Source organism: Berghia stephanieae, chromosome 12, assembly GCF_034508935.2.
Source record: "Berghia stephanieae isolate SIO BIC M18660-M18661 chromosome 12, UCSD_Bste_1.3, whole genome shotgun sequence".
In the NCBI taxonomy this organism is placed as follows: domain Eukaryota; kingdom Metazoa; phylum Mollusca; class Gastropoda; order Nudibranchia; family Aeolidiidae; genus Berghia; species Berghia stephanieae.
In genome coordinates, this window is record NC_088371.1 from 18,621,650 (window position 1) to 18,648,361 (window position 26,712).

The 26,712-nt window shown below is 38.3% G+C and overlaps 1 long non-coding RNA gene across 1 annotated transcript; it reads left to right on the forward strand.

The window, feature by feature from the left end:
• The first annotated feature begins 1,511 nt into the window (after positions 1 to 1,511).
• Positions 1,512 to 22,338, forward strand: LOC144958070 (uncharacterized). Its single transcript, XR_013642327.1, has 4 exons — positions 1,512 to 1,659; positions 2,069 to 2,445; positions 8,513 to 8,609; positions 22,223 to 22,338. It is a non-coding gene; the product is annotated as an uncharacterized LOC144958070 (long non-coding RNA).
• The last annotated feature ends 4,374 nt before the right edge of the window (positions 22,339 to 26,712 follow it).

Consider the following 26,712-nt stretch of genomic DNA (forward strand, 5'->3'; position numbering starts at 1 on the left):
AGACATTGTCCATTTCAACAATAGGCCCATAAGGATGGTTGGATGTCAGACCTGTATATATATACACGTCGAACTAAGCCTACGATTGCGTTCAGATGTCATACATGCATGTATGTACACATAGGCCTTTAAGAATATCAACATGGGTTATCAAAATTCCAATGTTTGAGAGTTTTTGCCAAGATGAGGGTCATTTAAATCGATCGATATTAGAAGAATGAGTCTTCGGGTCAAATTTTTAGAATAAGTATTTTTCCAGAATACGGTAGTTAATTGGTCAAACCAACTGTGGGAGAAGGGAGCCATCGTATAGATAGTATGCGCGTGGCTAAGAAGCTCATAACATTGCCATCCGGAAGTATAACGGACCAACACACAAACTCTGTGTAACCATGAACTTTTATAGTCTGGAATTAATACAGTTTAGTGAGAACAACTCACAAACGCGGATGGCAAAAACAATAACAAAGGCCTGAGTGACGTCATCTGCATACTATCTATAGATAGAATGCGCTTGGCCAAGGAGTTCACAACATTGCCATCCGGAATTATACCGGACCAACACACAAACTCTGTGTAACCATGAACCTTTATAGTCTGGTTAATACAGTTTAGTGAGACAAACTCACAAACGCAGATGGCAAAAACAATAACAAAGGCCTGCGTGACGTCATCTGCATACTATCTATAGTTATAGCCTGACACTGACCAAAAAATGACGTCTAAATGCCAGTCTTTTGCCACAAAAGAAAACAAATCGTGAGTTGTATTCAATAGTTCAACCAATGAAATAACTTGTTTCCATGAGCTCTACTAACGACAACTCACTAGGCGGTGCAAAAACCAAATAATGACGTCAAACTGCCTGTCCTTTTGGATTTCAGTGTCAGGCTATAACATAACGATGGCTACGAATAGACACCTAGATAACCACGCCTCTCGGACAGTCGTCATAATTTAAACAATGGCAGTGATTGGGTAATATCACGAACTACACAGGTTTTACTGCCGATAACAAGTGTCTAAGTAATAATAAAAAAACCCACTGTTTTACCACTTGATCAATAGAACCAACGCAGAAAACATGTGTGATCAAATTGTGTGATAACTAGTCACCATTTTGTTGGTATAAAAACAATAACAATGATCTGAGAGAGGTCGATTTCATTCAAGTTATTATTTATAAACAACCAGCCATGCTTGACCGACCACGTTTGAAGATGTGTCACAAATTCCATGCTTTGATTAGTCAAAAAGCGACTGGTTATTTATGTCTCAAATTTTATTCGTCTAATTTTCGGGACTTGGTTCATCTCATGGACATAATTCTGAATAGAGCTGAGCTTAGTACTTCGGAAATGTCAATGATTAGGAAAACAAAACAAAACAAAAAATAACGCTGAATTAAAAACTTTCGCATTACTGTTATAAGTGGAAACAGTTCAATTTCGTCACTGTTTCTAGTATTCAAAACTGAAGAGCCCTTCACTTCTCTCTCACTTCATATTCATTCACAACATTTTGTGGACTGCTGCTGAAAGATCCTGATTGCGCTTCTGTATCTACTACTGATACTGAGTAGCAGCAGCAGCAGCTCTCAAGTCATTGCTTACCTCACAGTTGGTTTGTTTTGGTTTACCATTTGCACATTTCATAACGGTAATCTGAATAGTGATTACTCTCCTAGTCCTGGATACTTTTCATTTTTAGTCGAGCTGATTTTCTGCGCTTGAGTCTGAGTTCGTTTTGAGAATTGTCGAGATAAATTTTTTTTTTTTAAAGTGAAAGTAAATTAAATGCCCGAAAGCTCATTTCTTTGACTTATTCCGAAAATAGGGACAGTAATGAATAAATTATTATTTCAGGGGATTAATGATTAATTTGGATTTGGAGCACTGCACTTTTTTTCATCCTTTCACTTTCGCTTTCTACTTTTCCTCTTCCTCTGCTTCCAGAACTAGAGTCCGAGACAGTGTTACCTCTATCTATCTAGTCCTAGCCCTGTTTAATTTAAAAGTTTACTGGTTTCATGAAATCATCATTTTTTTCTTCTTGTTATAATTTACAGATGTATGACCTATCTAAATATTCTTCTTAATTTATGAGATTGTGGAATGAGAACAGACGTTAATCAGGAGCAAAACTACTGGATTTTCAGACTCAAGACTCGGACATGGTTTAGATTGATCCATTTTATGTTGGTTGGCACACTCGCATGATGATATTATGGTGACATTAATAATAATAATTAGGCCTGATCAGGACATGTGTTCATAAATTTGATATTTATTGCGTTGTGATTGTGAGCGTGGAAACTTCACCCTAGCTATCATGATATTCTTTAAAAGGAAAGTCATTTTTGCCTATGCGATCACATGTAGCACCATTTCTATTGGACTCGTTGTTTGGGTTTTCCTCTTCATTGCATCTCAGCAACCTGCATCGGTAAGTGCCCATAATCCAAGCTCTAAATGATAACTGTATGATATAATAATAAAGACCAGTAGGCTATTAAATCATTTTTCAAGGGTGGACTTCCGTAAGTTTCACAAAACTTTTATTAACTTAATCTTTTAGCCATTATGGACTCTCAATTAGTTGCAATGTCCAATAAATATAATTAATATTTAAGATGTTTAATTTGTTTTTGTAAGTGGTGTTACTTTATTTTCTATTTTCAAAAACAATTTGTTGAGTCGATTGATTTACGAATGCTTCCAGCCGACACCATTATTAATTTTTTGTGTTCCCATCATTTTTGATATTATTGCAAATGATGGCAAGCATTGTTTCATCTGGCTATACTAACTATAATTAGGGTTGAGGGGTTTGGGAGGTTTCCCCCCCCCCCCCCCAATAACAATTTAAAAAAGGCTAGCACTATTCAGTATCTGATACTGAATAGTGGTTTTGCACTATTCAGTATCTGATACTGAATAGTGCTTTTGTACTATTCAGTATCTGATACTGAATAGTGCTTTTGTACTATTCAGTATCTGATACTGAATAGTGGTTTTGCACTATTCAGTATCTGACACTGAATAGTGGTTTTTGTACGGTGTTTTTTTTTCCGAAACCTGACAAAGTTATGGGAAGAGGACAGCTTTGGGAGTGAATCTGGGACTCAGAAAAGTGTACACCAGTGGGGAGTGAACCTGGGACTGGGTTTCGGCGGGTTTCGTAATAAAAAGCAATTACTTTTTACGAAACGCGACGACACCCGGCAATATCCGACAAAGTTATGGGAGGTAGGCAGCAGCGTGTGTGTGTGTGTGTGTGTGTGTGTGTAGGGGGGGGGGGGTATCGGGAAGTGTCACATGATCCTCTTTGTCATAAAATGATTTTACATACGGACAATGATGAGACCTGAGTGGGGAAGTGTACACCAGTGGGGAACTGACTCGGGTTTTGTAAATAGCAAAAAAAATGGGGGGGGGGATTACTTTTTTTACGATACCGGCAATATGCCAAAGTAGTGGGGAGTGAACCTGAGACTCAGTGGAAGTAAACACCAGTGGGGATGAACCTGAGACTGGTTTCGGCGGGCTTCAGTAGTTCATATAAAAAACAATTACTTTTTTACAAACCCGACTAATCCTGCAATATCCGAGAAAGTTATGGGAAAGTAGGCAAACAGTGGGGAGTGAACCTGAGATTGTGGAAGTAACACCAGTGAGGAGTGAACCTGGGACTGGTTTTCGCGGGTTTTGTAAAAAAAGCAATTACTTTTTTTTACAAAATGCCGACAAATCCACAAAATGGGCAAAGTTATGGAAGTAGGCAAATAATGGGGAGTGAACCTGAGATCAAAGGAAGTGTACACCAGTGGGGAGTGAACCTGAGACTCTATTTTCAGCGGGTTTCAGCGAGTTTCATATAAAGCAATTACTTTTTATCGAACGACGAAACCTGGCAATATCCGAGAAAGTTTGGAAGTAGACAACAGTGGGGAGTGAACCTGAGATCATGGAAGTGTACACCAGTGGGGAGTGAACCTGAGACTTGGTTTTCGGGGTTTCACGAGTTTCACATAAAAGCAATTACTTTATTTGAATCCCGGCAATATCCGACAAAGTTGTGAGAAGTAGGCAACAGTGGGGAGTGAACCTGAGACTCAGGGAAGTGTACACCAGTGGGGAGTGAACCTGAGACTATGGTTTTTGGTGGATTTCAGCGAGTTTCACATAAAAGCAATTACTTTTTTTACGAAATCCGGCAATATCCGACAAAGTTGTGAGAAGTAGGCAACAGTGGGGAGTGAACCTGAGACTCAGGGAAGTGTACACCAGTGGGGAGTGAACCTGAGACTATGGTTTTTGGCAGGTTTCAGCGAGTTTCACATAAAAGCAATTACTTTTTTACGAAGCCCGGCAATATTCGACAGTTATGGGAAGTAGACAACAGTGGGGAGTTAACTTGAGATTCAAGGAAGTGTACACCAGTAGGGAGTGAACCTGAGACTCTGGTTTTCGGCGGGTTTCAGCGAGTTTCATATAAAAGCAATTACTTTTTTACGAAACCCGACAAAACAAGGCAATATCCGACAAACTTATTGAAGCAGGCAACAGTGGGGGGGGGGGGGGGGGGTGATCCTGAGATTCAGGGAAGTGTACACTTGTGGGGAGTGAACCTGGGACTCTGGATTTTGTAAAAAAGCAATACCAAGGGGGAGGGGGAATTACTTATTTACGAAACCCGCCAAAACCCGACAAAGTTATGGGAAGCAGGCAGCAGTGGGGTGTGAATCTGGGATTTGGACACTGATGAGGATTGAACCTGGGACTGCGAGAGGCTGATTCCAGTGGACAGTGAGCTCAGAATGTACTTTTATTTCGAAACCTACCGAAATTTTCAAAAGTTATGGGAAGTGGGCACCATTGGGCAATGAACCGGGACTCTGGGAAGTGCACACCGGTTGGGAGTGAACCTGGGACTGTGAGAAGAGGATATCAGTGGAAATGAACCTGGGACTAGGGAAGATGGATACCAGTGGGAAGTGAAGCCGGACTATGGGAGATGGGTACCAGACGAGAATGAAGCAATTACTTTTTTACGAAATCCGCCAAAACCCGCCAAAAAACCATAGACTTAGGTTTACTCCCCAATAGTGTACACTTCCCTGAATCTCCGGTTCACTCCCCCACTGTTGCCTACTTTCTTTCCATAACTTTGTCGGATATTGTCGGGTTTCGTAAAAAAGTAATTGCTTTTTTTTTACGAAACCCAGCCCCAGGTTCACCCCCCAACAGTGTACACTTCCCTGAGTCCCAGGTTCACTCCCCACTGCTGCCTACTTCCCATAACTTTGTCGGGTATCGGCGTGTTTTGGCAGGTTTCGTAAAAAAACAAACACCCCTAACAATACCACGTGTATTCAGTAAATAGATGTCAATTGTAGTCTAATATTCAGTATCTATTTAAATTATTATTATTATTATATTATTATTATTATTATTATTATTATTATTATTATTATTATTATTATTATTATTATTATTATTATTATTATTATTATCACGTAAATTTTAATATAGTACGGCAATTAATTCACGGAAGTACATCGCTCAATTAAAAAATGCAGAAAGTCTGCCCACATATTTATAATGAATCCGGTTTGCCTTAGATGACAAAACAAACAAACAAACAAACAACAAGAACAACAACAAGAACAACAACAACAACAACAACAAATGAGACAAACAGAAAAAAAAACAAGATTTTAAAAAATAATGAACAATAGAAGAGCACAATAATGAAAAACAACAACGAGATGATAACACATAAAAGATATTCGTAATAAATCGATAACTGATTAAATTACTCCAACTACTTGACTAAAAAAAAATAATCATCATAATCATAATAGTGATGATGACGATTACAACAACAATAATAATAATAGTAAGTAAGTAGAAATAATAATAATAATAATAATAATAATAATAATAATAATAATAATAATAATAATAATAATAATAATAATAATAATAATAATAATAATAATAATAATAGAAGTACAATAGTATAATATCAACATTAAAGTATATTACAAGCAAATAAAATTATAAAAACAAAAGTTTAAAAAATATCAATAGACAGAAGGAATTAAAAAAAATAATGGGGAAAAAAAAAAAAAAGTTACCCCTACCGGGATTTGAACTCTCGAACCTTAAAACTCAAACAGCTTATATCCACCAAGCCATGGTGTCACTGAACCCTTAGTGACATTTAATCATGTCTATTTAGACATTTAAAAATGGATTTGAATGCCACTCTTATTTTGATATTTTGAACTATGTTAATTGCATAAAAGCAGAAATTTAAAAAAAATTACGATCAAAATATTTTTGAATCGGGCTGTCAGTGCATGTGTTCAATCTGGAAGTAGGTCAGTAGTTTATTTCCATTCAACCGAGATTGTCGCACTTTTCACTCTCTCTATAAAAAAGAGTTCCTTATGGATACTGAATAGTGGCAAAGCACTATTCAGTATCTGATACTGAATAACCACTTCCTTTAAAAAATCCCCGCCTTAGGTGTTCTGTGAAACTATGAAAGTCCTTCCTTTTTCAATACTTTCACTTTTCACAGGGATCAGACAGGTCAGCACTCATGGAAGAACTTCCATAGTTTCACAGTATGCCTAAAAAGGGGATTTACAAAAATTTACCATGCCACTGAGCCATGCTGTCCCTTAAGGATGGGTGCGGCATTGAAAAATGTGAAAATTGGGCCAATTTGACCTAATTGGGTTATTGCTATTTTTAGAACCTATCTTGTGATAAAACATCATTTTTTTGCATGAATTTTATTATTGGGATATGGTGCAGGGCAATTCTGAGGCTATTTGTGAGTATAAACGTCATTGTTGTGAACTTTTGGTTGTTTTTTGCAATTTTCTCAAAATTTTGTTTTTTAAAAACATTTTTCAATTTTTCTCCTCTATTCTCCGATAGATTTTCTTGAAACTTTGCCCAAATACTCACAATGCCATGTTCTTTATTTCGTATTGATGAATTTTTGAAATATTGATTACTTCAGAAATTATTGGCTTTCAAACTCAGAATTTTGACGAAATTTCAGATAAAGTATAGTGACAAGAAAGAAAAATTTATATTTTAAAAAGTATTTCACTAATCAAAAAATCATCAATAGGAAGTATTTGTCTTTGGATAAGTAATTTATTTCCAAAGTTATATGCTTCTATCTTTGTAAATAGTCTCGAAATATTGATTCAAAGTTATGTAAACAAAATCCAAGATGGCGGCCGTTACCATGGCAACGAACTTTCTTTTTTTTTAAATGACGTCATATTTCTCCATTATTTTTTATTACAAATTGCTGTGTGAAGTTTGAATCAATTTGCTTGGAAAATAAAAAAAAATTGGTCTATGTGCCGCACCCACCCTTAAAGAAGTCCTCTAAATACATTAGGCCGACAGAGACGGAGTTTATCTTGTATTCTTATGAAACAGACATAGCGATTGCTTGCTATCCTTTGGATAGGACACTTATCTGTTGCAAAATACTTTCCATCAAATATAAAACAGACTCCCTCTGTGCGTGGAGCGAGTTCTCTACTAACTGAGCTTTTGGGATCCCTTTGAATCTGAAATCATGCTTCATTCATTAATAAAGATGATTCTAGTTACATTTGTTAGCAATCAATTAATGATATGAATTTTGCTCACTTTTTTATGCTTGGGTCTTTAAAAAAAACAATTTTGTTTCTTTTGGGGGGGGGGGGGGGGGGGGGTTCATAATCTTGATTTTTCACTCGTTTTGAGACAAATTTAAAAAAAAATTTCAAAGTAGTTTGTCTCTTTTTCCCCCTCTACAATCATGGTGTAGTACAGACTTCACGCTGACACTGCAGTAGCTGCTTCTTTCAAGATGCTTAGACAAATTATAAAAGTCTGTCACTAGAATGAAATTATAAAACCTATGTGGACTGGTCCCTATTCTCGGGGTTACCACAGAACAACCAATGATGATGATGATGACGATTATAGTCTTTCAAATATCTGTCTGGTCTCAACAAGAATCACCCATGTTGTCCAAATGGGTAAATTGGGTTTAATAATCTTGCTGGGGGAGATGGATAAAACAAGCTTGAAATATGGCTCAAACGCAAGACTCCATCGTCTACTACGCCTCTCAAACACCTTCCCCTTCTCACTCTCAAAAACCAAGTAATCATTCACATTGGCATTAAGTGGGAAAATGTGTGTTGAGTGCTTTATACAAGCTTTAAATTAATGTCACAGGTCCAGTCAATGTCTGTGCTCAATATAAATAAGGCTTGCCTTTATAGCAAGTTGAAACACTGCATCACTGATGCTTTACATAATTTATATGAAAATGATAATAGAATATAGCCACTACAACAGGATGTGATTAAAAACCATTTTACAGGCTTGAAGGGTCTCTTGTCCTCTGCAGCCCATTACAACTGTCATTGGATCTTGGTGTTTTGGTTCATTATCAAATTTATTTGTGTGTCATTCAACAGAAGTTTGATGGAAACAAAATGTGGGCTAAAAATGTGCTGTCTCGGGGTGAGGTGGATAAACATATTTACCATCAACCCATGCCTGATGTTCATAGAGGTAGGTTTCTAAGTTTTCATATTAGTATTTGTGACGCAAGCCAAATTGGTAATATGGTGGGTTGGTTTATATGAAAAAAAAATTAGTTTAAAGTAAAAATCTTTAAAATGTGATTTTGGATCAGTTTATTTGTTTCATCATCAAGTATGACTTAAGTTTTTTAGATTGCAAAAAAATTGAATTTCGTTAATCTGATCGAGGCCGACTTTGTTTTCTTTTATTTTTCTTTCTTGCTTTGTCTCACCTTTCAAATACACTTGTTCAGTTATGAATTAGCATTTTGGTTGTTATCCTCATTTCCTGCCATTTCTAAGGTTACTTGCAGAATTGTTTTGGTAGCGGGTCACATAGCGATAACATGAAAACTTCCTTCTTAAAAGTACGGCTGTATGGTTTTGTGGTGTGACACTCTTTTTCGAATCGGAAGGTTCTGGGTCTCAGTGCATAGTTGAGTCCTCGGAAAAGGTCTTTTACTCACATTCTCATTTCAAACTCTGCTGTAAAATGAGTACTTGGCCACCAAACGTTATCTATGTCGGGGATGTTGTCTAACAAGCGTCATAAAAAATAATCCCCGACTCTATCTGAATCCAAAATTAGTTTGGTGTCTTTTGAATTGATTGCCCTCCTCGTTAAATACCAAAGAAAAATTATGCATGTGTGATGATCGAGCAAAACCCATCAAAATGTAGAAAAAAATTCAAATCCCATATTATTTTGTGTTTCAATAGAGGCACTATTTCAGCACAGAATACAGTTGAATGTTGTAATTATCTCAATTAGGGCCAAATTTATTTACAAAGAAGAGAGGGGGTCAAACATCTCTAAAACAGAGATTATCCCTTTTTGGGCGTCAGTATAGTTCAGAAAAGTTTTTTGATTAGATTATCTATGAGATTCGAATTGTAAAATTGTTCTGTGAGAATATAGTTGGATGGATAATAAAAATGGTGAAGTGAAAAAAAAACAACAAAAGTCAACCAGATAATGATTTTTCGCCTTTATTCATTAGTATCTCGTATCACAAAACTAACTTTTGCATTCCCACAGGTTTTGCCATGTCAGCACACACATATTGTATAAGTGTAGTAGATTGTAACAAGATATGTGACAGCGAAAAAAATTTTTATTCTCTATTGTCTTCTGGCACTTTTCTACTCACTTCATATCTTGTTGTTACCAACATAAGTGCCTGCTCCACTCACTTTTCTGAATTAAAAATTCACCCCATACACCGGAGCATACTCAATGTCTCAATCGTTTCTATGTTATATGTTTGTGATGAGAATATTGGCTATTAAGCTTAACTGCTGGTCTAAATTACTTCGCGATGGTGGTGAACGAATCGGCGATCTCAAGAAGTGGGTGAGAGAGGGATCTAGAAATGACTTTGGGTTTGAAACGAATATTTTAGTGTTCGTGGATAGCTCACACGGTAGAGCCACGCTCTCACCTGCCAGGCGGAGTTGTCGTACCAATAAGGTCGCAGGTTCAAACCCCACCACCGCCGCGAAAAAATTTTTATTCTCTATTGTCTTCTGGCACTTTTCTACTCACTTCATATCTTGTTGTTACCAACATAAGTGCCTGCTCCACTCACTTTTCTGAATTAAAAATTCACCCCATACACCGGAGCATACTCAATGTCTCAATCGTTTCTATGTTATATGTTTGTGATGAGAATATTGGCTATTAAGCTTAACTGCTGGTCAAAATTACTTCGCGATGGTGGTGAACGAATCGGCGATCTCAAGAAGTGGGTGAGAGAGGGATCTAGAAATGACTTTGGGTTTGAAACGAATATTTTAGTGTTCGTGGATAGCTCACACGGTAGAGCCACGCTCTCACCTGCCAGGCGGAGTTGTCGTACCAATAAGGTCGCAGGTTCAAACCCCACCACCGCCGCGAAAAAATTTTTTATTCTCTATTGTCTTCTGGCACTTTTCTACTCACTTCATATCTTGTTGTTACCAACATAAGTGCCTGCTCCACTCACTTTTCTGAATTAAAAATTCACCCCATACACCGGAGCATACTCAATGTCTCAATCGTTTCTATGTTATATGTTTGTGATGAGAATATTGGCTATTAAGCTTAACTGCTGGTCAAAATTACTTCGCGATGGTGGTGAACGAATCGGCGATCTCAAGAAGTGGGTGAGAGAGGGATCTAGAAATGACTTTGGGTTTGAAACGAATATTTTAGTGTTCGTGGATAGCTCACACGGTAGAGCCACGCTCTCACCTGCCAGGCGGAGTTGTCGTACCAATAAGGTCGCAGGTTCAAACCCCACCACCGCCGCGAAAAAATTTTTTATTCTCTATTGTCTTCTGGCACTTTTCTACTCACTTCATATCTTGAAGATATGTGACAAAAACTTATACTTAGTTTAAGTGGTGAGTCGGTGCCTGTGAAAAATAAGGGTCTGTTACCTCATCTAAAAAGCTAGGGCCACAACGGATTAAACAGCCTTCGACTAGATCAATACCCATTGAAGTTAAATATAATAAGACGGATCCGGAGTTTATCTCAGTTTCTATAGCGTAAAACGGAAAATAGCAATTGCTTGCTAACCTTTGGATAGGACGCTAGTCTATTGCAAAGTACTTTCCACCAAACTAACAGACTCAGCTACCCATTTGCTGCTGGGTGGACAGGAGGGTCAGAAAAAAATCTCAACTGCACCCGGGATCGAGCTTGATCCCTTTGTGTGTGAAGCGAGTGCTCTACCAACAGAGTTATCTTGACCCCCGCAAATAGTGAGAATATCAAAATATTCCATGTTTTTCCCGAAGTATGTTCTGCTTATTGGAAAACCTCATATCTTGTGTATTAATAAGCAACTGACTAAGATTGGGACCTTTAATAATTCACAAATAATTTCAGTTTTAAGAAAAGTACAATTCTATTTTTGTTTTCTTCATACAATGCATATTTGATTGTTATACTCGTGTAACTGAGCTGATTGCTTCATATAGTTGTTCCAGCAATTGTATGTAGTCACAATGGCAAATATTGCCATCCTTCGCGAATTTCTGCAAAGAAGGAAGATATTTTGGTCCATCTATGAACCTAGCTTATAATATCTTAATTATTCAATCTTATTAATTACTCGATATTATTATACACACATCCACTCCAGTTAATAGATATCACTGGTAACAAATGGCAACAAATATGTAGGGAGACCACCAACATCAACAGTAACTACCCTGAACCAGGACCTCTCTACACATCAGAAATTTCTGAATTCAGATGAGGCCGAAGTAATCGCTGAACAACTAAGCGTCATTCGGACTGTGAAGCTTACTGCTACTCCACTGGTTGAAAGTATCATGGTGACATGATATTCCTTTGCTAAATTTCCACTATATCACTTGTACCTGCTACCCAAAAATGTGATAACCGTTGGGCTGTAAAGTCCCCAGAGTTTTCTTTGTCTTTTTACTTTTATACAACTTCTTGGTTGTCTCCTGACTAAATAGATAATAAGATTTGTATAGCTCCAATATCCACCTAAACACGTTCAATCATGCTTTACAAGACATAGGTTTTATGATAATTTTAAAATTAAATGTTAAATTTGGACATTTTAAGGGAGAGTTAATGTAAAATATTTTCTGTCTTCAGTCTAGGCTTGAAGTAAGTAGTCAGTAGTATGAGAGCAAATTATGTTTAATTGGTTGACATGGACTCATGAAATCTTCCGGCTGACCTTGGTTGTTCATCTGTGTCTTCTATCCTCCTACATGTTTTCCAACGTGCTTTCTGTCTTTGTTTTGGAATGAGATTACTAGGTTTTGTCATGACGTACTGTATTATGTTTTGTATACATATGATATATGATTTGTAAACATTTGAGTGTATTCCTGTAAGAGGGGACCAGTGCTTGTGTTTGGGTGAGACTTTTAGGTGATCTCAAACTAAGTACTTTGATAGTGTGCTCTTGTAATCTACATCTGTTTCCTATTTGAATCAATTCCCCTTTGTCTTACCTTTTCTTGGGTGCTTTAATTGTAATTCTAGAACTTTTTACTATCCCATTTTCTTCCTTTTTACTGGCGCTGATATGACCTTAATGTGTTGCAAGGTCCGTAAAACTTTGGTTGTTCATGTTAATTTGATTTTATTTTTTTCACGAAGAAAGCATTGGTTGTTTAAATTAAAAGCAAGAGTTAAGGGAAAGCTAGGTGGACATGTATCATTTTTCTATGATAAAAAGGTGATAACATTTGATGGAGAGAAGCTTTACATGAAACATTTTACTTATATTATGTTAAGGAGAACATCTTTCAGGATTATTTATATTTTTATTTTAGCAAAGGGCATCACCTGGAATTAAGTATTACGTTACACAACAGTCATTTAATCATAGAAGAAAGTAAAAAGAAATAGTAGATTTATTGCAATCCGTCTTTTTGAACAGTTCTTTATTTTCTTTCTCGCGACCACTCGTGATTATCACGATTTAAAATCTGTATTGCTGTGAGTTTCTACAAGGTTTTAATGCAACGAGTCAATTATTTTTAGAACCATAGTGAGGGAGTCGGATTTTTTATCTGCTTTGTTCCATGTCACAAACTTTGTAAAGCAAATATTGTAAGTGGAAGATATATATATATATATATATATATATATATATATATATATATATATATATATATATATATATATACACACGTGTGTGTGTGTGTGTGTGTGTGTGTGTGTGTAATCCTTTTTTAGACCCACGCATGCTGGCGAAACGCGATTTATATTTTAATTAAAAAAAAGAATTATTCTTGAATTATTTCTTTCTCTGTCTTGTCTTTTTAAAAATAGCCATGAATGCGTAACATCTATTTGTTTCAAATTATCACCTAGTATAATGTACGCATTTTATACTGTCCATAATACCAGACTTAATTACAATAATACAACATGTTGCATTTTTGTTCACACCAGGGCTGGCGGAGTCGGTTATTTTTAAACCGACTCCGACTCCAGCCTTGAAACCGACTCCCGACTCCGACTCCTCAAGCATAGTATTAATTATTAATAGGTAATAATATGCAACCAACACTCGCAGCTACTTTTAGCTTTTCCCAGGTATATGTATTATAACAATACAAGCCGCTTCATATTTGAAACTAGGACAAAAAAGGAACTGAAACTAGACAAGGAGGAAACAAACTAAGAGATGAATAAAACTGCCATTAAGACCAACAAAAAGAGGAAAAGTGAAATTAAGACAATATTGAAACTGAAACCATTTATACTAAAATAAAGTCACTTCTTATGGTCTTATGGTTATCCCACTTTCTAATAACCTAACTTTAACATTGAAGAGTCAGCATCCCCACCCCTCCCTCTACTCAGGTACAGGGTGATTGGCATTGATGCCAACTTAAATGTACAGCACGAGAGCATGAAGGTTGGGGAGGAAAGGGGATTTTGGAAGCATAGTTCACCTTTAGCTAATACCAATGTAATTTTTTTCAAATTCTATAGGCCTGGATACTATCTATATCTAGTATCTAAAATATTACACATTGAATGATATAAAAATGCGGTGTGTCTTTTTTACGAAACCCGACGAATCCCGACAAAGTTATGGGAAGTAGGTGGCAGTGGGGAGTGAACCTAGAACTCAGGGAAGTGTACACCATTGGGGAGTGAACCTGGGACTGGGTTTAGGCGGGTTTCGTAAAAAAGAACTAGTGCTTTATTACGAAACCCGACAATATCCGACAAAGTTATGGGAGTTTGGCAACAGTGGGGGGTGATCCTGGGAATCAGGGCGGTGTACACCAGTGGGGAGTGAACCTGGGACTGTGTAAAAAGGATATCAGTGGGAAATAAACCTGGGACTAAAGGGAGATGGATACCATAGAAAGTTGATAGTTGGATATGGGAGTTGAGTACCAGAGGAGAATGAACCTGACACTATAGGAGGTGGGCGCCAGTGTGAAGTGAACCTGGGACTCAGGGAAGTGCACACCAATTTGGAGTTAACCTGGGACTGTGGGTATCCGAGCCGAACTATAGGAGTTGGGTACCAGAGGAGAATGAACCTGATACTATAGAAGGTGGGCGCCAGTGGGGAGTGGACCTGGGAGTCAGGGAATTGCACACCAGTGGGGAGTTAACCTGGGACTGTGTTAAAAGGATATCAGTGGGAAATAAACCTGGAACTAAAGGGAGATGGATACCATTGAACGTTGAAGCCGGATATGGGAGTTGAGTACCAGAGGAGAATGAACCTGACACTATAGGAGATGGGCGCCAGTGTGGAGTGAACCTGGGACTCAGGGAAGTGCACACCAATTGGGAGTTAACCTGGGACTGTGGGAGATGGATAACTGTGGGTATCCGAGCCGAACTATAGGAGTTGGGTACCAGAGGAGAATGAACCTGACACTATAGAAGGTGGGCGCCAGTGGGGAGTGAACCTGGGACTCAGGGAATTGCACACCAGTGGGGAGTTAACCTGTGAATATCTAAAATAGGATATCAGTGGGAAATAAATCCGGCTTCAACTCCCAATGGTATCCATCTCTCTTTAGTCCCAGATTTATTTCCTACTGATATCCTTTATACATATTCCCAGGTTAACTCCCCACTGGTGTGCAATTCCCTGAGTCCCAGGTTCACTCTCCACTGGCGCCCACCTCCTATTGTGTCAGGTTCATTCTCCTCTGGTACCATACTTTCATATTCGGCTTCAACTTTCAATGGTATCCATGTCCCTTTAGTCCAAGGTTTATTTCCCACTGATATCCTGTTTACATAGTCCCAGGTTCACTCCCAACTTGCGCCCACCTCCTATTGTGTCAGGTTCATTCTCCTCTGGTACCAAACTCTCATATCCGGCTTCAACTTTCAATGGTATCCATCTCCCTTTAGTCCCAGGTTTATTTCCCACTAATATCCTGTTTACATAGTCCCAGGTTCACTCCCCACTGGCGCCCACCTCCTATAGTGTCAGGTTCATTCTCCTCTGGTACCAAACTCTCATATCCGGCTTCAACTTTCAATGGTATTCATCTCCCTTTAGTCCCAGGTTTATTTCCCACTGATATCCTTTTTACATAGTCCCAGGTTCACTCCCCACTGGCGCCCGCCTCTATAGTGTCAGGTTTCTCTCTCCCCTGGTACCCAACTCCCAAATCCGGCTTCAACTCCCAATGGTATCCATCTCCCTTTAGTCCCAGATTTATTTCCTACTGATATCCTTTTTACATAGTCCCAGGTTCACTCCCCACTGGCGCCGACCCCTATAGTGTCAGGTTCATTCTCCTCTGGTACCAAGCTCTCATATCCGGCTTCAACTTTCAATGGTATCCATCTCCCTTTAGTCCCATGTTTATTTCCCACTGATATCCTGTTTACATAGTCCCAGGTTCACTCCCCACTGGCGCCCACCTCCTATAGTGTCAGGTTCATTCTCCTTTGGTACCAAACTCTCATACCCGGCTTCAAATTTCAATGGTATCCATCTCCTTTAGTCCCAGGTTTATTTCCCACTGATATCCTTTTTTACATATTCCCAGGTTAAATCCCCACTGGTGTGTAATTCCCTGAATCCCAGGTTCACTCCCCACTGGCGCCCACCTTCTATAGTGTCAGGTTCATTCTCCTCTGGTACCAAACTCCTATAGTTCGGCTCGGATACCCACAGTTATCCATCTCCCACAGTCCCAGGTTAACTCTCCACTGGTGTGCAATTCCCTGACTCCCAGGATCACCCCCCACTGTTGCCAAACTCCCATAACTTTGCCGGATATTGTCGGGTTTCGTAATAAAGCACTAATTCTTTTTTACGAAACCGGCCGATAACCTTAGTCTCAGGTTCACTCCCGACTGGTGTACACTTCCCTGAGTCTCGGGTTCACTCCCCGCAGTTGTCTACTTCCCATAACTTTGCTGGATATGGTCGGGTTTCGGCGGGTTTCGTAAAAAAGCACTAGTTCTTTTTTACGAAACCCAGTCCCAGGTTCACTCCCCAATGGTGCACACTTCCCTGAGTTCTAGGTTCACTCCCCACTGCCACCTACTTCCCATAACTTTGTCGGGATTCGGCAGGTTTCGCAGGGTTTCGGCAGGTTTCGTAAAAAAGACACACCCATAAAAATGCAATGTCTGAAAGTGGTAAGGAGTCGGAGTCGGGACTTCTAAAACCGACTCTGACTCCACCCTCAAACAACCGACTCCGACTCCGACTCGCCAGCCCTGGTTCACACTGTGTTTAAACATTAACCCACGTGATAGTGAAGCATTCAACTGGGACTAGGTCTCATACGCTTCAACAGTCGTAACGTCACTTCCCTCGTAATGACGCATGGTACCTAAGTAACTGGCTCTAAACTATCGGAGCAATGGCGGACAGCCTTATGAAATATTTCTCTGACGAGCATAAAAGCGTATCCAGAAGGGGAATAAAAAGATTATTAATCTGATCACGTTTTGACTTTTACACATTCTGATCACAAGACATGGAAAAGTTCTAGCCATTATGAAGAATAAAAAGTACCGATTTTCTTTGTTTAGAACCACGATGACTGCCGTTGCTGGGCGACGTGACATCAGACTATTGAATCCACTTCTCAAATAAAATACAGTCGCGATTTTTGTTAAAAGGGAGAAATTTGACTCCAGCAATTTTTTGACGCGTTTAAAATTTTTTTTTCCAATTTTAGCGTCAAATAATCGTTTCGGGTCAAACTTCTCCCTTTTATTTTATGTAAAGCACGACTGTTTTATAAAGGCTTAATGGCATCTTCCTGAAATTTTCACCACAAAATAAACGTTTCGTCATTATTCTTAAAAGTGCTGACCTGTCTACTTCGACGAAAAAAAATTCATTCGTAAAAGAAACCTACTAATTTTGGGGTCCATCTGAAGAGCATAAACTTAGAAACGCTATTCAATCTTACTGCTGTACATTGGGTCACTTGCAAAGGTAGTCAGATCTGGTGTCTAGTATTATTTTCCCCTTGAAAACTATATATATATATATATATATATATATATATATATATATATATATATATATATATATATATATAAATTCAACTAGTCAGGCCTTTTAATACAATACAGTACTCGTTGGATTATACCACGCTCTCGGGATTATCCAAAAAAAAAAAAAAAAAAAAAAAGCGTACTGGATTTCGAGCGTGCCGAAATCCGGTGGTCATAATAATAAAATAGATAAAATTCGGTCACCCAGCTCCAGCGTGCCATAATCCGGCGAGTGCTGTATAATTTATTTGATTAGCAATAAGGGGAGTAAAACCCAATTGATGCTATGCGTTTAGGTATTTACTCACAACATCCGCCAGTCGGATTAAAACATACCAACACACAACTGTGCGTAACCTTGAACGCTTATAATCTGATAGTTATAATTTTTGTGAGAAGTTATCACCAAAATTGCTGTCTAGAATTAATAACAAATGGTGGAGTGACGTCAATTTCGTTCCTTCTATAAAAATGTGTTTGTATGATATTATGGTAAGACCGTTGTTATTGACAGTTGGATATAACGTGTGCGAATAGACACTTTGACCAAAATTATACTCACATCTACTATACACCGGGGGGTTCCGATAGCTCAGTTGGTAGGGCACTCGCTTCACACGCAAAGTGAACGAGATCAATCCCGGGGGTAGTCAATATTTTTTTCTGATTCCCCCCTGTCTGAACGGGTAGCTGGGTCTGTTATCTCTGGCGGAAAGTACTTTGCGATAGACTAGCGTCCTATCCGAAGGGCAGCAATCAATTGATATTGTCCGTTTAACGCTGTTGAAACCAAGGTAAACGCCGTCTCCATGGGCCTAATGGCTCCGAATGACTATTTCTGCTATTGTGCACTAGCAATGGGACGATCTCTATGCTTTTGTCCATATACTCCAGTCCCTGGTCTCATTGCAAAGTAAAAAAAAAAAAAGATTGAGCTTTATATAGCGCAATATCCACTAAATATGCTCAAAGCGCTTTACAAGGGGTCCCTGGTCAACAGCAACATTTAACATGTAGGACGGGACATGACGCCTGTTAGGCGATATTACAATTTTTCGGACAAAGCCAACGCTGTTAGCAACCAGGTACTCAGTTTACACCTGAGTTCAGTGAAAGACTGTTAATAAAGAGTCTTTTCCAAGAACTCAACTATGCGCCGAGTGCGAGGCTCGAACCCAGGACCTTCCGATCCAAAAGCGAGTGTCATACCACTAGACCACATAGCCGCACAAATTGTGCTCAAAATGAAAACGACTATCTATATTATGAAAAATGTTCACAATTTTCTAAAATATCCAACATCACAATAGGTCGTTTTATTTAGCGTGACGCGTGGTCTGTAAACATTAATTAAAAAAAAAATATATATATATATCAAATCATCGGAGTTTGACAAATATAGATCATGTAATCAATGACTCGGTTGGACGAAATCCTGAATATAGAATAGACCTCCTCTCCCATTACCAAAAGCGTAACAAATCGTACAGCTGCACTCAATGTTTTCTGATAACGTGGATGAACAACAGTCCGTTTATTTAATGATAATAATGAGCTTTTATATAGGGCAATATCCACTAAGTGTGATCAAAGCGCTTTACAAGGTGTCCCTGGCCAACAGCAACATTTTTTTGTAAGGCGATATTACGTGTTTTTTCGGACAGAGACAACGCTGTTAACAGACAGGTACTCATTTTACACCCGAGTACGGTGAGAGAATGTAGGTAAAGGACCTTCAGATCTGAAAGCGAGTGTCATACCACATAGTCGCACATTTGACAGTGAAAAAGAGATTGAGAGAATGATGTGCAGACCTGCCTATTTGAAATTTTTTTAAAAATCTTAATTTTTAAGAAATTAAAATTGTAGTCGCTACAGTGGACTCCGGATAAGACGATGCCCAGGGGAACCGTGAAAAAAATCGACTTATCCGAAAATCAACTTAACCGGAGTGTAACCAAATGAGCAAAAACTCATTTGAACAAAGCAAACCAATCTAGAATAAGTATGTCCCTTCATATCGCGCGGTCTCTGTAGGGGTCATGAGAGGCTCCTACCCCCAATAGTCCCATAGAGGAATCAGAATACATAAAAATTGGAATTTGAGATAAAAAAGCGGAATCAACTTACTGTTATTGACTATGACATACTTTGCAACAGAAAATGTAATAGACAATCCAAAAGTACTCAAATGATTAAAAATAAAAAATGTGTAAAAATGTACCGATTGTGTAAAGACTAAGAATGGGGTCAAATAATAATAGAGAACACACAGGTCCTGGCCGTCTGAGAGCAAAGCATTGAATGGATGGATTTAACCTTGTCAGGACCCTCCTCCCCCCGCCCCCCCTCCCCCCACACACACACACCTAATCAAGCAAACGCGCGTGCCGGTACACACACACACACGGACAAAGGGCTAAAATTAAATAGGGAAAGAAGCTGACCGTACTCAAATAATATTATTACCGATTGAAGCCAATATATAATATTACCAAGGTCATTGACCTCACGAATTGGAGTCACAATAATACTAATAATACTTCGGTCAACCCCCCTCCCAATCATATAATATTATCCGCCATCAGCAGCACACACTTTGAAGAGACTAATCAGACATATAAAATGTGTGTTGATTGACCATAGGAGATGACGAAATAAGCCATAGCTCACTTTTTTTTAGCTAGAGATTTTTTTTTTTAATTTTCCTCGATGAGAATGCCTTGAATGTGGAATGTATACCAATTAAGTGAAATCGGAAGGGTAGGCGCCTCTAGGTCAAGGTCATGCTTCTTGTAAATCGTCGAGACAGAAATAGCTGGTATGCCAATTTCCTATGCGATGATTTTCTGTCGCATGCCTAACTCTCCAAATGCATCGAATCTTCCTTTTCCACGATAGGTTTGCCATTGTAGTTGTAAACTTGACTTGAATTCCTCTTGATAAAATCGATACTAATTAAGAGGGCCATTACATAGGATGGCCTGGGATTAGAACCCAAAAAATCTTGAGCTTGAAGTTGCGACAATGTAAAATTTGAGATGGAGAAATTAAAGTTATTCAATACTGCTCATGTACATTGAACACGACGTCAGGCAAAGCACCTACATCACATCGATGTGCGCCAATCGTTCGCGGATATTCTTAACCACTTAAAATTCTTACTGGTAGCTTTTTTTAACCAATGGAAATACTTGTTTATTTGTGATTTTTTTGTAGTCATGAGTGATAAGAACATCGACTTAAGCGACATCGACTTATGTGGATTTTTTTTTTTTTTTACTAATGTTATATAGGAAGAAGGGGGAGGGACCAAGAAAAAAAATCGACTTGGGTAAAAATCGACTTAGGCAACGTCGACGTATCCAGAGTGCACTGTATATGGATAACTTTTTAAATCAACATTTTAACCTCACAAGGATTAAATAACAATTCAAAATCCTTAAAAAGCTTTCTGTCTGGCATCAACGTTCATTTTCAATAAGTTTTAATGACTAAGAGATGCTCGCGAATTTCTGAAATTGGAGCCAAAATTTCGTAATTCTACGAATTTTTCGTAATAGTAGACAGGTCTGGATAGTTTATAATTCAGAGAAAGTGAGTGCAGCAGGCACTAATGTTGATATCAACAAGAGACGAAGTGAGTGGGAAAGTGCCAGAAGACAATAGAGAATTAAAGAAAAAACCACCAAAAACTTTCCTACTCGCTTCATCTCTTATTGTTATCAACATAAGTGCCTGCTACACTCACTTTTTCTGAATTAAAAATTCACCCCAAATACCGGAGCATACTAAATGTCTAGGTTCTAATATGTTTGTGTTGAGAATATTGGCTATTAAGCTTAATTGCTGACCAACTAACTGCGTGGTGTTGTGTGTGTTGGGCCCGCGATCTCAAGTAGTCGGGAAGAGAGAGAACTCTAATAGTGATTAGGGTTATTAGAGACGATCTTTTTTGAAGGGGGGGGGGGGGGGGGGGGATCCTGGATAGCTCATACGGTAGAGTCACACTCTTCCCGGCCAGGCGGAGTTGTCGTACCAGTAAGGTCGCGGGTTCAAACGCCCGTCACTGCCGCGAAATTTGTATTCTCTATTGTCTTCTGGCACTTTCCTACTCACTTCATCTCTTGTTGTTATCTGGATAGTTTACTAATTTCATTCACCAGGCTTATTAAAGCGAATGAGAAGATGATAACCGTTGCAAAAATTTTTTTTTCATGACAAATAAGCAATATGTGGTTAGAAATTAAGTTTAAATATTTACAGAGAGTGTATAGATATGTCTGATTCTAATGTCAAATTTCTAAATTATTCTAGAGATGATTTTAGATTCATTGCCAGCTAGTCTTTTCACATTTTATTACGGGAACTTGCAATTAATAATAAAAAAAAGTTCTCACTGTTGGTTCCTCTTCGAATCTATGATTATTTTACCTTTTATTTTTGTATTCTTTTCACTATTTTAAATTTCTAATTTTTTTCTCTGTCTTTCTTACTTTACTTTTTAAAATTCTTACTTTCTTCCTTTTCTTTCTTTCTGCTTTTTTATTATTTTTCTTTGAACTTTATAATTTAATTGATTATATATTTGTTCATTCTTTTCCTTTCAGACAATGTTGAATTCATGGCAGTCGACACGGTGGATTTGAAGGTATTTGATATGTGACCTATGTCTCAAATGTATTATGTCGGAACGAACCATATGCTTGAAGGCCGAATTTAATGTTAAACTGGTCAAAAATATATTAGTATTAGCACCCTAAAATATGGTACCCATTCCCCTAAATAAATAATACAAACTTAACACAAGTCTGATATTTCTGGCGATAAATTCAATTTTCAACATCGTAACCATCCTGACTTAATATCGTTTTGAGGCGAAGGGTCACTTATGTCTTTTTAATCTATTTTTTTTAAACTCAAGTAATATACACAATGTAATCCTCTTATATGCAAATCTCGCAGTTGTTGAGCTTAGGTGCACCAAACCCTCGGATTAAACGTGTTTTTGTTTTATTGATTGTGGATCAATATTGAATCCTCCTGTCCTGTATTGAATATGGCTCATGTAATAGGAGACAACACAAGATAAACAACGTTTCGGCCCTTAGCCTTCGACAAGGGACAAACAATCGAACTCAAAAATGCATTGTTTACAAAAATTCACATTTTGTCATATATGGAATGGGCAAAATAAAAAAGAGTTGTCTAGGTGCCATGAGAATATAACATGTGTTTGGTTAGCAAGTGATTAGTTGGGGGTTTTTTTAATGGGAGAGGGAGGGCAGTTCTTTCTTCTTCTTCTTCTTCTTCTTCTTCTTCTTCTTCTTCTTCTTCTTCTTCTTCTTCTTCTTCTTCTTCTTCTTCTTCTTCTTCTTCTTCTTCTTCTTCTTCTTCTTCTTCTTCTTCTTCTTCTTCTTCTTCTTCTTCTTCTGCTTCATGAGATGGGATGTTCTGCCTTCCTTTTAGATTAGATACCCACCGACTGCACCCAAACATTCCCATAACCAAAAAAACAAACAAACAAACAAACAAAAAAATAAAAATCCAAAACAAACTAAAAACTGACCACTTCCCAAAGCATGGTGCTACCATTGCCATTAGTGAAAGATCATCGGGTCCCTGCCTTTTCCACGGGCCCTGTTCCATTTTCATATCCGTTTCCTCTCTTTGAAAAAAAAAATTATTCCATTTATTCATCCCATAGGGGAGATTTATCTTTAGGGTCTATTCCAAGGGAAGACTGGAATAACCAAGGCATTAGCCAGAGTGCAGCGCCGCAAATTGAGCTAGGGTGAGGTTACTTGCCCAAGGCAGGCCACACAGCCCATCGGGTATTCGAACTCGGTACGAAGCAAAGACCGTACAGGTTGAGACACGCTGCCCATGTCCGCCCTGCACTCCCAATCTGGACAATAATAAATCGGCAACAAACAAACAAACAAACAAGCGATAACTCATGTAACTGTGAAATGATGTTATCCAATGTTAAGCCGACACATAGACTCATGTCACAGGTGTGACGGCAGCGGTCGCAGTATTGGTGGTGGAAGAATCAATTTCATAATTTTAATCCAGTTACCTCGACACCATGACACAAGGCCAGAAATATGAAACTTGGATTACATTTACTCTCCGTGTATGGTGAAAAGTAAATTCATTTTCTTACTGTGAAAAAGAAAAAGAAATGCCTCAAGTTCGAATATCTTTTACATTTTAATTCTAAATTCGTTTTTCGGGGTCCCATTCATCCCGACTTAACACCATTTTGAGACGGTGGGTCTCTTCACAATGGAAGTAGTCATTTTTAGATCCATGAGGCTCGTGGAGCCGGAGTTTATTCAGGTTTCAATAGCGTGAAACGAACAATAGCAATTGCTTGCTACCCTTTGGATAGGACGCTAGTGTATCGCAAAGTACTTTCCGCCAGACCTAACAGAACCAGCTACCCATTCACTGCTGGGTGGAAAAAAAAAGGGGCGGGGGGAAATCAGGGAATAAAATCTCGACTTACCCTGGGATCGATCTCGGGTCCTTTGCTCGTGAATCGACGAGTGCTCTACCAACTGAGCCCATGCCCATCGGGACACCCCCTCCCCCTGAACCATCGTGACCCCGGGTCCCAGATGAAGATTAATTAATAAAAAGGTTTGTGTTTTGTGATAACCACGGCTGTCTATACCACAGACCCTGTAATCCCTTCTGGATTTAGGAGTGAAGATGAAGGTTGTTTTGACCTTAAACTTAAACCTAAAGCTTGATAAGCTTATTAGTATTAGAGATGTCTGAAAGATGTTGTTTGCGTTATAAACAGAACATCTGTATAATATTAAAAGGCTAAAAATATTTCAATTGAGAATATATTTGTATATAAGAGATTAGTTGAGAAAAAAAAAGATACATAAATAAATCAATAAATACAACCCTCCCTCCTCTCCACACAAAAAATAAATAAATAAAATAAATTATAATAGTAATCATAATAATAATAATAATAATAATAATAATAATAATAATAATAATAATTAAGTAAATAAAATTGTGCTTTATATAGCGCAATATCCACTAAATGTGCTCAAAGCGCTTTACATCAGCGCTAATAATAATAATGAAAATTATTCAAAAGTATAAAGAATAAAATAATGTATGAAGTCTATGGATAAGATTATTAACCCTTTAACCTTTAGTGGCAAGGCTAAGCTGTTTGTTATAAAGCGCAATATCCGCTAAATGTGCTGAAAGCGCTTTGACAAGGGGTCCCTGACCAACAGCAACATATAACATATTATAGAACGAGTCATGACGCCTGTTTGGCGAAATTACATTTTTTTCCCCGACAGAGTCAACGCAGTTGACGGCCAGGTACTCATTTTACACCTGAGTACGGTGAGAGAATGTGAGTAAAGAGCCTTTTCCAAGGACTCAACTATGCGCTGAGTGAGGCTTGAACTCAGGACCTTCCGACCCGAAAGCGAGTGTCCTATCACTAGACCACATAGTCGCACAAGGCTACACTTCTTTCCAATCAAAAGCGTGCCCCATCGCTCCGGAAAGGTACACACATTGCGTTGGGCGGGGTGATGTATCTGCTGAAAATGGTTTTGGAAATTAAAATGATCTGAAATGTGAATTTGTTGTATTGTTTTTTAGTCACTTTAAAAACAAACAAACAAACAAAAGAAAAAAAAAAAAAAAAAAAACAACCCCAAAAGAACAATCTGTCATTCTCCTTAATAAAACATTAAATTTAACCCAAGTCCCATATGTAAAACCACCGTCTTAAAGTTAAAGCTGTATTATGTCGGATTGAACTAGGATGCTGGAAATAGGCTTCAACAGCCGTAACGTCACTTCCCTCGTAATGACGCATGGTAACTTAGTAACTGGCTCTAAACTATCGGAACAATGGCTGACGCCCTTATGAAATATTTCTCCGACGAGCATAAAAGCGTATCTAGTGGAGAAAAACATAAATATGATCATGTTTTGACTTTTACACATTCTGATCACAAGACATGAAAAGTTCTAGCCATCATGAATAATAAAAAGTACCGATTTTCTTTGTTTAGAACCACGATGGCCGCCGTTGCTGGGCGACGTGACATCAGACTATTGAATCCACTTTGAATATAATATAGCCATGAATATGAAACGTGAGGTTTATTGCTATTCGTTATAGTTTGGTTTAGTCTTCCTTCAGAGCCATTAATTAGGCCCATGGAGCCGGAGTTTATCCCGGTTTCTATAGCGTGAAGCGGACAATAGCATTTTCTTGTTTGCTACCCCTTGGATAGGACGCTAGTGATGCGACTAGGGCTTCATTTTAATCGAACCGCGTCGCTATTCCTGTTACCTCTCGGAGTGAAAATTTTTACAATATAATATGATGTTAGGTTTAGAATAAGATGCAGCTCCGCCTGGAAAGGGTCAACGCCAAATTTTATAGGACGACATAAATGATCCCGTGTCGGCCTATACTATGTGTATACTCGTGTATTTATGTGTTTCTTATACATTCTTCACGGAGTACCAAGGCGACTATCTGGACGATGGAACGTCTGGCTAGCTTTGGTAGGAATAGGGCTAGAGCGACGTGCATATATTTGCAGGTCTGATAACCGAACGCAATTATTTTGGCTCGATTTAAAACATTGTTATTATGGACAATATTTTGCATTGGTTTGAGAGTGTGTACTTCCGGTACAACAATTTGAGTCACCAGGCTTGCAAATTAGTAACATGTCGGGCTGGAGTAAATTAGCGTCCCTAAAAAACTTGGTGTGTTCTGCATTGATTGCCCACTCCGACGTGTATATATTCACAGGTCTGATAGCACAAATAAATTGCGTTCGATTATCAGACCTGCAAATATGCACATCTAGGCCCATACCCTTACTTTCTTTTCTATTTCCAAATATCATTTGTCTTCTCCGTGTAAGAATAATAATAATTCTGCACACTTACATAACGCCAACATCTCATGCAATATGAGCTCTAGGCGTGTAGCTTCGCGTTCTTGTTCTGGGATTTATTTTATTGGAATAACTAGGCTGCCGTACTCTGAAAAAAAAACAACAACATATTTAAAATTTTGGCCAGA